Raw genomic sequence first — 10,878 nt, 5'->3', positions numbered from 1 at the left:
TCCCAAGTAACAAGCCATAGGACGAGAGAAAATGGCCTCAAGTTGCGCCAGGGGAGGTTTAGACTGGATATTAGGAAAAATTTCTTCACTGAAAGGGTTGTCCAGCACTGGAACAGGCTGCCCAGGGAAGTGGTTGAGTCGCCATCCCTGGAGGTATTTAAGAGACGTTTGGATGAGGTGCTTAGGGACATGGTGTAGTGGTGGGCTTGGCAGTGTTACGTTTACAGTTGGACTCGATGATGTTAAAGGTCTTTTCCAACCTATAAGGTTCTGTGATTCTGTTCCTCTCTCTTTCTCCTGGCTTGCTTGTGTATAGCACAAAACATGGACTCTCACATTCAGCACTTTTATACATATTCTCCCTTGCAGATCATGAAGGTTTTAATAGCAAGCTGCTACTGTCTCTTTTGCATGCTTTGCATGTTTTTCTTGTACATGTGTTGGAGACAGCCAGGTGAGAACCAAGTTGCTATAGACAAAATGGGTTAGAAAATGCCCATTAAATTTCATACTGGAACTTGAAAATTAGTCATGCTTAATTTTAATGTAATCTCACAGAAAACTCTTCTAGCTGATGCGATTACAAGTGAGTACCTTCACAGAAATCTCCTCCTCCTGTGCATGTCACACTGCTAATTCTCCAAGGCGTTTTCTGCTGTGCAAGTTACGACAGGGACCTCTGGCTTAACCGTGAGGGGCTGAATGGAGAGGAGCTAACACTGGGTTAAATAAATCCATGTAGGTTAAGGTGGGCTGTCCTGACCATTGTATGAGTGTGTGCAGCAAACCTGCCCGATGCCATACACTTTAGCGCCAGTCTGCAGCGATGGGCTTGATGATGCAGGAGGGTGCTGTGAGCGGTACTGTGCGGCTCAAATCCTGCAGCGTGGGAGAAATTTGCTCTTGCAGCCTCAAGGTAAAAGCAATAGACAGAGGCTGCTCTGAAAAGCTAAGGTAGCAAGGCAAGTCCTGTACATCTCGCTCCCTTAAATATCGAGGCTGGGAAAAGAAAGTAGATGTGCAGTTACTCATATATCTGCTGCCCCTTCCTTTCAGGAGATGTTTTACTTGCAAATTTGAAGTGTTGTGCAGACTAAACTCCACTTGTGATGGTGTTTCTCCTTCTCTTCCCTAAAGCAGTAGACATGGATAATTTGAGCTGTTGTTGAAACATCTCTTGCAGCTGAGGTGCTGTGGGAGAGGATCTCTCGTGCTGAGGATCCTGACATTATGGGAGAAGCTCAGTCTTGCAAATGGATCTTTATTGGCCTTCTGAACTAATACAGCTCAATTTAAACATTCAAAATTGACCTTAGCGGACTGGAAAATGAAAGGGCTGGTGCTGCCATTTGGTTTGAAAGTGAATTTCATCCTTTAAAGTTAACTTTCCCAGTACTTTGCATAGGAAAGACAGTTTTTTTCTAATTTATACCAGGTTGACCTTCTCAATAGCAAATGCACTATGAAACAAGTAGTGTAATGGTCTGTCTACAATCCATGTATTTTTTTTCAGGAATAATATACATAATGCCCTATATTAATACATAATATATGTAAATGCCCAAAATATGATGTGAGTATCACTATATCAGTTATTGTTTCCTGATGTAAAACTTGCTAAACTTTGTACAGTCTCCAGAAGGCAGAGCGAGTCTCCTGTGGTTTGGCTGAGCTTGTTGGTGTTCTGCAGAGTGCTCGCTCACTCTCCTCTAGTCTCAGAGGAGTACGACGGCATCAAAAGGATGATTAAATGACATGCTTATTTGAGAGGGCCTGTCAAAAGGTGAGACCTCTTCTCTCACTCTCTTTATTCAGGTTACTCAGCTGACTTCTCCTGCAGTTATTCTGGTTTATGCAAGCATGAGCAGACAGAGAATCAGGTCCTAGCTTTTAAGATTCCTCACAAACCAGAGAAGTCAGCATGATCCAACAGCTGTTAAAATAAGTGAATAATTAAGACCATCCCTTTTTTGGAGAAGGTCCTTTATATGCAGGAAATATTTGTGCTTGCCACACCTCTCTCTGCTTGTAGCATAATCTTTTTCAAATAATGTATGTTGCTGCTCTATCAGTTACTATGCTTGCTGCAAAGAGTGGGGATTCTAACCTGGTTCCTGTGCCTCCAGCCACCGCTGCTGGAGCACAGTTTCCAACACTATATCCAGCAGGACATAGCATTTCAAGTAATAAGGACTGTGCCCTCAGCTGTGTTGCTTGCCGTGCAGAAGCTGTCCATCAGCACGGTGTCAGGATACCGGCCAGCAGCGTGACTTACAGCAGTCGCCAGCATCACTGTGCTCTGCGTGACTGCTCACAATGGCCCTGGAAAGCCGACTGGTGCTCGAGGCCAGCAGGCCATGGCTTTGGGCTGCTGCGCTGGTGGTCTGCGGAGCCGTGAGCCCCCTTTGGGTGTGTGGACAGGCTGGTGTCCCACCAGCCCTGCCCGTCCCCGCTGCTCCCTCCCTCCAGCCTGGCACCAGCAGGTGCATGGGTAAGGGAGCATCCCCCTGGTCCTCCTACCCCTCCTCGCACTATGCTGGGGCCACAGGGTGAGCGGGACTGGGATTACTTACACCAGAAGAGTTTTCTAGGAGGGGATGGGGAAAAAAAGACCCAAAATGTCTGGGTCTTTTACAATAAGACCCAATAATAATCAAAAAGGGATTATTCCATCAGCTGATCTGCTCCTTGAGACAAGTATTTTGTCTAAACTTCACAGCACCTCCGAGTTTTCCTGTGGTACATAGTCGTACGCAAGTTCTGCAGTATAAGAGGACGCAGGCTTAACTTAGCCCAGACTCTTCTGTACTAGGTACACTCCAGGTGCATCCTATTTATTGTTGTAGTAATCAAATACAAACCCTTAATTTATCTTCGAATTGGGAATAAATTGTCATTATTATTCCTGAAAACTGAAATAATACCTACTACTTGATCCCCTAAGACTATTACTATGCCAGGAAAATGCTTGCAAATAGACATTTTGACAGACTACATACTTAGTCAATGGCAAACTGGCAGCTACACAGTTTTATGCAAAATTAAGATGCTTAATTCTTCTGTCCTTTTTGGAAAAACTTATGCACATTTGTAGTCTGCCAGTTTTCTGAGCAATGTGTAGATGTTCCGTACTGAGGAGAAAAGTACATGCTCGTTTTAGGTCACTTTTTTCCCCTCTCTGCTGTTTAATATTAATGATGTAAGTTGCTGTGTCAAAATATTAAATAATTGTAACCTGTATGGGAAAGGAGTTTTATTTTAACCTTTGAAAACTATATTTACATGTTTTAGTATATATGAATAATACATAAAGTTAGGTGCTAAGGTTATTTTCAAAGTCAGTCATTTCAGGATCAAGCTGTAGAAAACAATAAAAGAGAAGAGTGGTTTCTTTTCTCTTGCTCTCCCTCTTTCTTTAATTCTCAAGGATTCAGGAAATAGCATTGAAGTCTTATGCCATTGGGATTTCTCACTAAACTTCAAAGCTTAATTTAGTCTCTGCTGGAATGAAGAGAGGCATAAAACAGGCACAGTGGAATCCATTTAAATGAGTGACTGCGAAAGAAATACAGTTTCTAAGAAAACAAATGGTCTGCACAGTCTTTTAACAAAAAATACTCCATTGGAGCGCAGTGGCTAAAACGCAGCCGTCCCCCCATCCTCTGTGGTGGTGGGTGCTCCGCGGGCCACTGCCAGAGCTGTGTCCTCCCTGGCACGGACACGGCGGAGCCCGGCTGGGGACATGGGGTGAGGGTCCCGGCCCTGCGCGCCCCGAGGCGGCACGGCGGCTCCAGGGAACCCGAGGCAGGGGCAAGCCTCCTGGTCCCTTCGCAAAGGACGTGGGACCAACTGCCCGTGTGGTCACATGCGCACGTACTTGCGTGCATTTGACAATTTTCCAGAACATCATTTTAATAGGGTAAGTCAGCATGGAAGATTTGGTTTATTTTCCAGCATATTTGATGCTTCATGAAGGATGCAGTTTTACTTCAGACCGCTCCTTTATAACCCTACTCGTCAAAGAAATGTTCTTGTCATTAGCAAGGTGTTTCCTTTAAATCATTTCCCTATCTGTATTTTTTATCCATTGTGACATGAATTTTCTTCTATGAAATGAGCTGTATAATTTTGCTACGGCAGTGGTAAGTGCTTTATTTTAGAAGCATTATAGGTTAATGCAGACTTTCGACATATCTTAAAAAACCAAAGGCTATGATCGTTTGTTCTGCCTCTGCAGTGGTTTTATGATAATTGCTTGTAATCCAGTCAATGCATATCTGCAGGAACGGCTCCAGCTACGCAGTATTTCTTCTAACCCACCCCACTGATGCAGAACTGACCTTGAAAGATCTCTCCACCATGGTCCACATGAGAAAACTATTCTCCTTTTCAGTAATTGTAAGAGTTTGCAATTACGTAGCATCTCCTGTCAGCAAACCTCAGTGCTTTACGTTTGGCGCTGCTGAAAGGCAGCAGCAATAACCAGGTGGGCAGCCAGATGTTATTCATTGCACTGGGACAGGACCTGAAGGAGCTCGAGCCAATGCTTTGGTGAGCCTTGAACCTCACAAAAATCCTGCCTGGTGTCCCCAGGGTGGGCAGGAGGCAGGAGCCAAACTGGTGGCTGCAGACCACCCTCCCCTGGGCAGGGAGGGGACGAGCAGGCTCCAAAACCAGGGGAGAGACACTGCTCTGCAGTAAAGGGGGGGCAGAGAGACACCGGCTTGATGAAATGAGATGGCATTAATTAGAATTGATTTAATTTAAAAAAATCTTTGGGCCTATCACACCATCTTAACTATTGCATAAAACATTTCATTTTAATAATGCACTTTAATCGTATCTCTTTTCATTTATGGGAGTGCTTGACACAGTTTCATGTGACTAAGAGCAGCCATTCTTCTCTTTGCTGCTCTTATAGATAGCTTGGCCAAAGATGTGCATCCATGAATGATGACCATGCCCCATGTGTAGAAATTATATACTTTCTGATATGTTTCTTGCATTTTTCTTGGATACACATGTGAGTTGCTGTATTTGTAAGAAAAATAGCATTATGGTGCCACTTGAGAGACCTGCAGATTGAAACTGGACCACGGTGTTCGGGTGGTAGGCTGAACACTGCAATAGGAAGATCTTCTGACCTGAGAACCATTAACTGAAGATAAATAGATGCTGTAAGGAACAAGAACAAATGCTGAGAGATAAATATGTTTGCTGGTCTAAGTATGAAGAAGGCTAAAAAATGCCTTCCTATGAGACGTTGTGGTTCAAAGGGCAAGAGCTGATTTACTGTCCATTATAATTTGTACATCTGGAAATTTGTTAGAGTAATTAAATGCTAATATAAAAAGGAGATTCAAAGGGATAGCTTCCTTAAAGATTACTCTCAACTACCCAGGGTCAAAAGTAAATTATAAGTAATACAGTTGAGAAGTTGGCTCTTTCTGGCTGAATAAATGTCACAACTGAGAAAAGCGGTAACTCAACTTTCTATATTTGAACATCTCATTATATTCTAGGCCATTGAAAGACACATTAGGTTCCAGAGAGGTGACACGTAAGGTCTCATGCTGATAATCCATCCTTTAATTATTTTATGGAGGTTAATGTTGCTGTAGGAGAGTAGTAGCTTGGTCTTAGCAGTGAATAATGGGTTTTAGTAGAAATGAGTTTAATGGAAAATTAATAAAGCAGTGCAGAATGGCTAAATTGCATACGAAGGCTCGTGATGATGTTCGTGTTTTTTTAGTGTTGCTTTAAAGGCTTTATTTTGCAGTTGGTTTCCAGGAAGCAAAACCACTTTCTCTCCTATTATGTCCTCTGTTCCTAGTAAGGTTTATCTCCTCTTTTTTTCTCCTCTCCCTGCCCCCCCCCTCCAAAGAGTGCAAGTGCACTTGAGGAGTAAGTAGATCTCTAATTGAGATACTGACCCAGTCTCTCTCTGTAGAGAGGTTGTCTCCCACCTACATGTAAAAGTTTTCCAGGACTTCAGCTTTGACAGAGGGAGAGGCGCTCACTGTTCCTGTCTTCAAGCCAAGTCTGGCAAAGCTTGTTTTTGGTTTTGTGCTGTTACAGCGTGTCTGCAGTAAGCTTACATGCATACGGTGGTTTCATATCTGGCCTGGTTTATAGGGAGTATGTCCACCTGCATCGTTACTGCCTATTGTCTTTGGGGATGTTAGCTTGAGCGACCAGGCTTTTCGGTACTGGAGCACCCGGGGAACATTGCTCATTGACACGATGGACCTTGCACGGGTTGCAGAGTGGTGGGGAGGGTGTCTGCAAATGTTTTGTCCTGTAGGTCCTGGCAGTGTCTATTCTGGAAGGAGAGGAGAAATGCAAAGCTTGAGCAACTTCTTTCTTTAAGAGAAAAGCTGATTGAACTTGGTGGTGTGGCTGGAGGTAGGCTTTGAGCTCTCAAGTCAACAGGAGAGCAGTCGGGGTCAAACAGGAGAGCAGTCTGGGTAACCTGAATCCAGATGTGCAGCAGGACAAAATGTAGCTGCAGTTTAATGGAGAATCTTGTGTCCAGCTTGTTTATTGTGACAGTTGTTCACTTTGAAAAATTCAAGTGTTAAACTCTTCTTTTTCAAATGTAGCATCTCTGTTTTGTTCTAGTTGCCTGCTTATAACTCATCATAGCCTTAACTTCCTGAAGAAACTGAAAGCTTGAGGGAATTGCATGCATGTTTCTATTTCTAATATGCTACTATTGAATACAAAATAAGAAGGAAAATGTACGTGGAGTGAACATCAACATGGCTTTTAATGGCATGATAGCTTTTTTTTTTTGACTAAAACATCCTGGTTAATTAAAGCTCAGTGTGATAAGCATAGAGCTTGTTGAGTGTAGGAAAACCTGCCTTGCAGGAAATTGCTTGGGTTTTTTTAGTAGTTTTCTTCATCTGCCCCTATGTCTCATTAAAATGGATGCAGGGGAAGAAATAATTCAATAAAACCTAACATTCACCAGTAGGCTTCTACTGCGTGACAGTCCCAAATGCAACTTAATTTGGCCAATTTTAGTAGATTTATTGCTAGTGTCACTCCCTGACCTGGCATGAAGCGGAGGAGTCCCAGTAAAATTTGGTCCAAAATCTGTACTGGATATGAGTCTGCTTCTTCAGAGCCTTCTGTTCTCTTGATTCTGGTGGCAGGTTTTGGACTCTGACTATTGCTTCACCTGCCCAGGTACCTGGAGAGGTTTACCTGGGCAGCTTGCAATGTATGAGGGTGTAAAATGTTACGTTACTTTGGGATATTCTCTATTTAGAGATAACCCCATGGAGAGTGGGAAGGATGAGCAATCTCTAAACCAAGTTCAGGGGAAGATGGGACAAATATAGCTATTTGAGTCAAGTTCTGGGGGTCTTAATCTGCCAGAAGCCCTCTGTGGTCAGAGGGAGGTGGCCTTCCAGGAGAGGAAAGCAGACAAAAGCTTTCCTCTCTGACCTGGACAGCACTAGCCGCACATGGTGGTTCACTCTTCCTTCTTCTGCGTGTCTGACCGGAGTGTGTGCACCCAGCGCTAACATAAGTGAAGCTTGCAAGCTGTTTTTGTAAGAAATGCATATTTTCGTATTCCATGAATGGGTATAATATCTCTGCAAAATTCTTACGGTGCAGTGCAGCATGCCAGCATCAGTGTCTCCTGTGCAAATCTACTGCAGTGCTTAGGTCAGCTGTGGCAGAGAGCTTTGTCTTTCTAAACGCTATTGAATTGCTGACTTAGGATACAAGGCTACAGCAACACAGATTATTTGCCCTTGCAAGATGGAGCTTGAGAGAGGATATGACCAATGTCTGTGAGCACACCTGGAGGCAAATAAGAAGGGCTACTTAAGCTAAAAGACAATGCGGGGGGGGGCGGGGGGAAGAGGGCAGTGTGAGCTACAGTATGTACACTCAGGCTGTCGGTTTGGAGATGGTTCCTAACTATTAGAGGAAAAAGATTCTGCAACCTTCTTCCTAGGAGAGTAAGCGGTAAAGATACTGCAGCTGTCTTTAAGACAGAAGTCAATGTATTTGTGTGAATAACTTGCATGTGGTGATGCAGGCGGTAGCAGGGATTGCGTGCAATGGCCCAAGAAGTCCTTTTCTATTCCTATGGTCTGAAATGAACCCTTGCAGAGCATATAGCAAGCTGATACATACATATGTGTGTAATGTATATAACGTTGTATATATTTTTATATAAAAATATGTATCTAAATAAAGAGGCAGTCCCTGTACCTCATCTATTAAGAACTGGTTAGCTACAATTTCTTTTTTAAATGAGCTGATTTTTGGCATGCACAGAGCTAATGAATATTCATAATTTTTGCCAGTTCTAATTTTAGCCACCTGGAGTCTTCATCACAGGACATGCACATAATTAAATAGCCTTCTTGAGAGCTCGCAAACTGTCCTTACTCTCACAATTTATGGGTTTGAAATTATCAAAATATTTTAAAATGATCCTATAAAGCTACACCAGGCTAGAAAGGCAATGTAATAAAATGTCATTCTCATAATCTTAATGTTTTGTGGTGGGCCCAAGTTCTGGTCTGTGGTCTCATGAGTGTGATTCAGTGAGGCCAAGAGCAACTTCTTTCTGTGAAGTATTTGCGCACCTTGCATAGCCTGGGCTCAAATTCTGTGGGGTGTGACCCACGTCCATCAACAGCAACTGCTGCCCAAATGGACCTTTGAAGCCTTGTAATGCCTAATTTCAAAAAGAATCTGCTCTTTGCTAAGTCACAGTAAAGATGATGGTAGTCCTGTTTCATAGCATCCTAACTTATCCACTTCATGCGTATGTTTCTGTACCTGTGTGTTTATGTACTATCTGTGGTGTTTGCTACATCTGTCTAGCACAATATTATTTGTTTTTGAGGCTAGCAGGGGACCTGTGGAGGGTATCAGAATCAGACTAATGCGCACAGCAAGGTAGCAGTCCCAGGCAGAACAAGGCCGGGTGTTTGGCATCTCCTCCCCAGCAGTATTTGCACCCCTGACTCCCTGATCCCCAGTCTAGGCTGCCGAGAAGCCCCGCTCCTGCAGGACGCGTGTCCCTGTGTGCGTGCGTGTGAGCCCTGCTCCTGCGGGACACGTGTCCCTGTGTGTGTGTGTGTGTGCGTGTGAGCCCCGCTCCTGCGGGACGCGTGTCCCTGTGTGTGTGTGCGTGTGAGCCCTGCTCCTGCGGGACACGTGTCCCTGTGTGTGTGTGCGTGCGTGTGAGCCCCGCTCCTGCCTGGGGGCTGCACGGCATCCTGGGGAGGGCTGCACCCTGTGCCAGCGCTTCAGGGTCTGTGGCACGCGGCCTCGTGCACGCTGCGCCCTGACGCTCGCCTGTGCCCCCCACAAGTGCAAGCAAACAGCAGCCGAGTGCAAGGGCAGGGAAGGCTCTAGCTCACTGAAATTGGGATTTGCTGATTTGAAGGCAATATAAAGTGCAGTGCATGTATTGTTTTAGAAATATGACCATTTTTGCTATTTAAAGCAAGTACTTTTTAAAAATTCTTCCCACTTGCCTTTATGTGGACTTGCAGCATCCTAACTCAGTTGCTTTTCTTCAAGCTATGCCACTTGGGTAAACAAAGGGAGATTTCAGCTTTCCGTGTGAACCAGCTCAGTTGACTGCAGTCCCGCACCGCTTCCCTGTGGCCCCTGGGGCCTTTGCTGCCGGGAAGGAGCTGGGGATTGGAGGTGGGGGCACGAGAGCCCCGCAGCGAGGCCTGCGCCAGCCGGGTGGTCCTGAGCACAAAGGCGAGCCACGTGCGGAGCACAAACAGGGAGAGACTCAGGCCAAAGTGTGCTCCGTGTCCTGTGTTTTTTTAAAAACAGCAATGATACACACGCAGAGGAAGTCCAGCTCCCTTTATATAAACGTCTTCTTTTATTAAAACTAGTATTTTCACTCAAGTTTTTAAGGAATCCTTTATTTCACGTGAACAAAAACATCTCGTAGCAGGGCAGCCCCTTGGGCTGTGTGGTTTAACCCTCTCCGAGCCGCTCCGGCAGCTCCTGCCCGCAGCCAGGCCCGCGAGGCCGGCCGCACCGCACCGCGCTGCACCGCGCTCCCTCCACACCGCACAGGCGGCCCAGCGCAGGATGAAACAAACCGCAGGGAACTGCAGTGACTTGGAAATAAAACACACTTTGCTCCAGAGAGCAGCAATAAGCAGTTTAACATTTTTCAGGTTGGACTGCCTCGGTCTTCCTCCAGGGATGGGAGGGGAGGTGGGATCCTGCCCATGCTGGGGCCGGCAGGGCTGGGGCTCGTCCCCTTTGCCCCCGCTCCCCGGGTGGTCTGGGCTTACATCAGTGCTGCCCGGCCGTGGCCGCTTCTAGCACCAAGTGCACTGAGTGCAGTGATGTTTGGCCCTGGCATCTCTCTGGACCCACCGTGATGCAGGGATGGAGATGCAGGAACCTGTGCTGAGCCCCTGGCACAGGCGGCAGCCCCTCCTCTCCCATCCCTCTGGGGTCTCCTCCACGCTCCTGGGGCCAGGTCTTGGTTCTGTCTGGGACCAGCGACACCCAGGGATTTCCACCTCCCGCCATGCTGAATTTTTGTTTTCTCCTACGGGCCCGTGCACCTCACCGCGGGGGGATGCTGCAGCCGCTCGCCTTCCTGCAGAGCTCGCGTGGCCCCAGGCCATGCCGTTCCTGCAAGGACGCCTGGGGTCGGTCCTGAAGCACCTCTCTGCGCATCACCCAGGGCGCCTTCACCCACGGGTGCTTTTCTCCCCCTGCACCTCTGACACCGCTGTGGCAGGTGACCTGACCAGCAAACCTGGGAGAAGGAAGCTAGTGGGCTATACTAAGAAGAAAGCAACTGATTTTCTCAAATGCCTGGATGAAAATTGTTAATCGGTGTTAAGACTTTTTTTC

This window comes from Ciconia boyciana, chromosome 17, assembly GCF_034638445.1.
Source record: "Ciconia boyciana chromosome 17, ASM3463844v1, whole genome shotgun sequence".
Taxonomy (NCBI): Eukaryota; Metazoa; Chordata; class Aves; order Ciconiiformes; family Ciconiidae; genus Ciconia; species Ciconia boyciana.
This window is presented reverse-complemented; position numbering follows the sequence as displayed.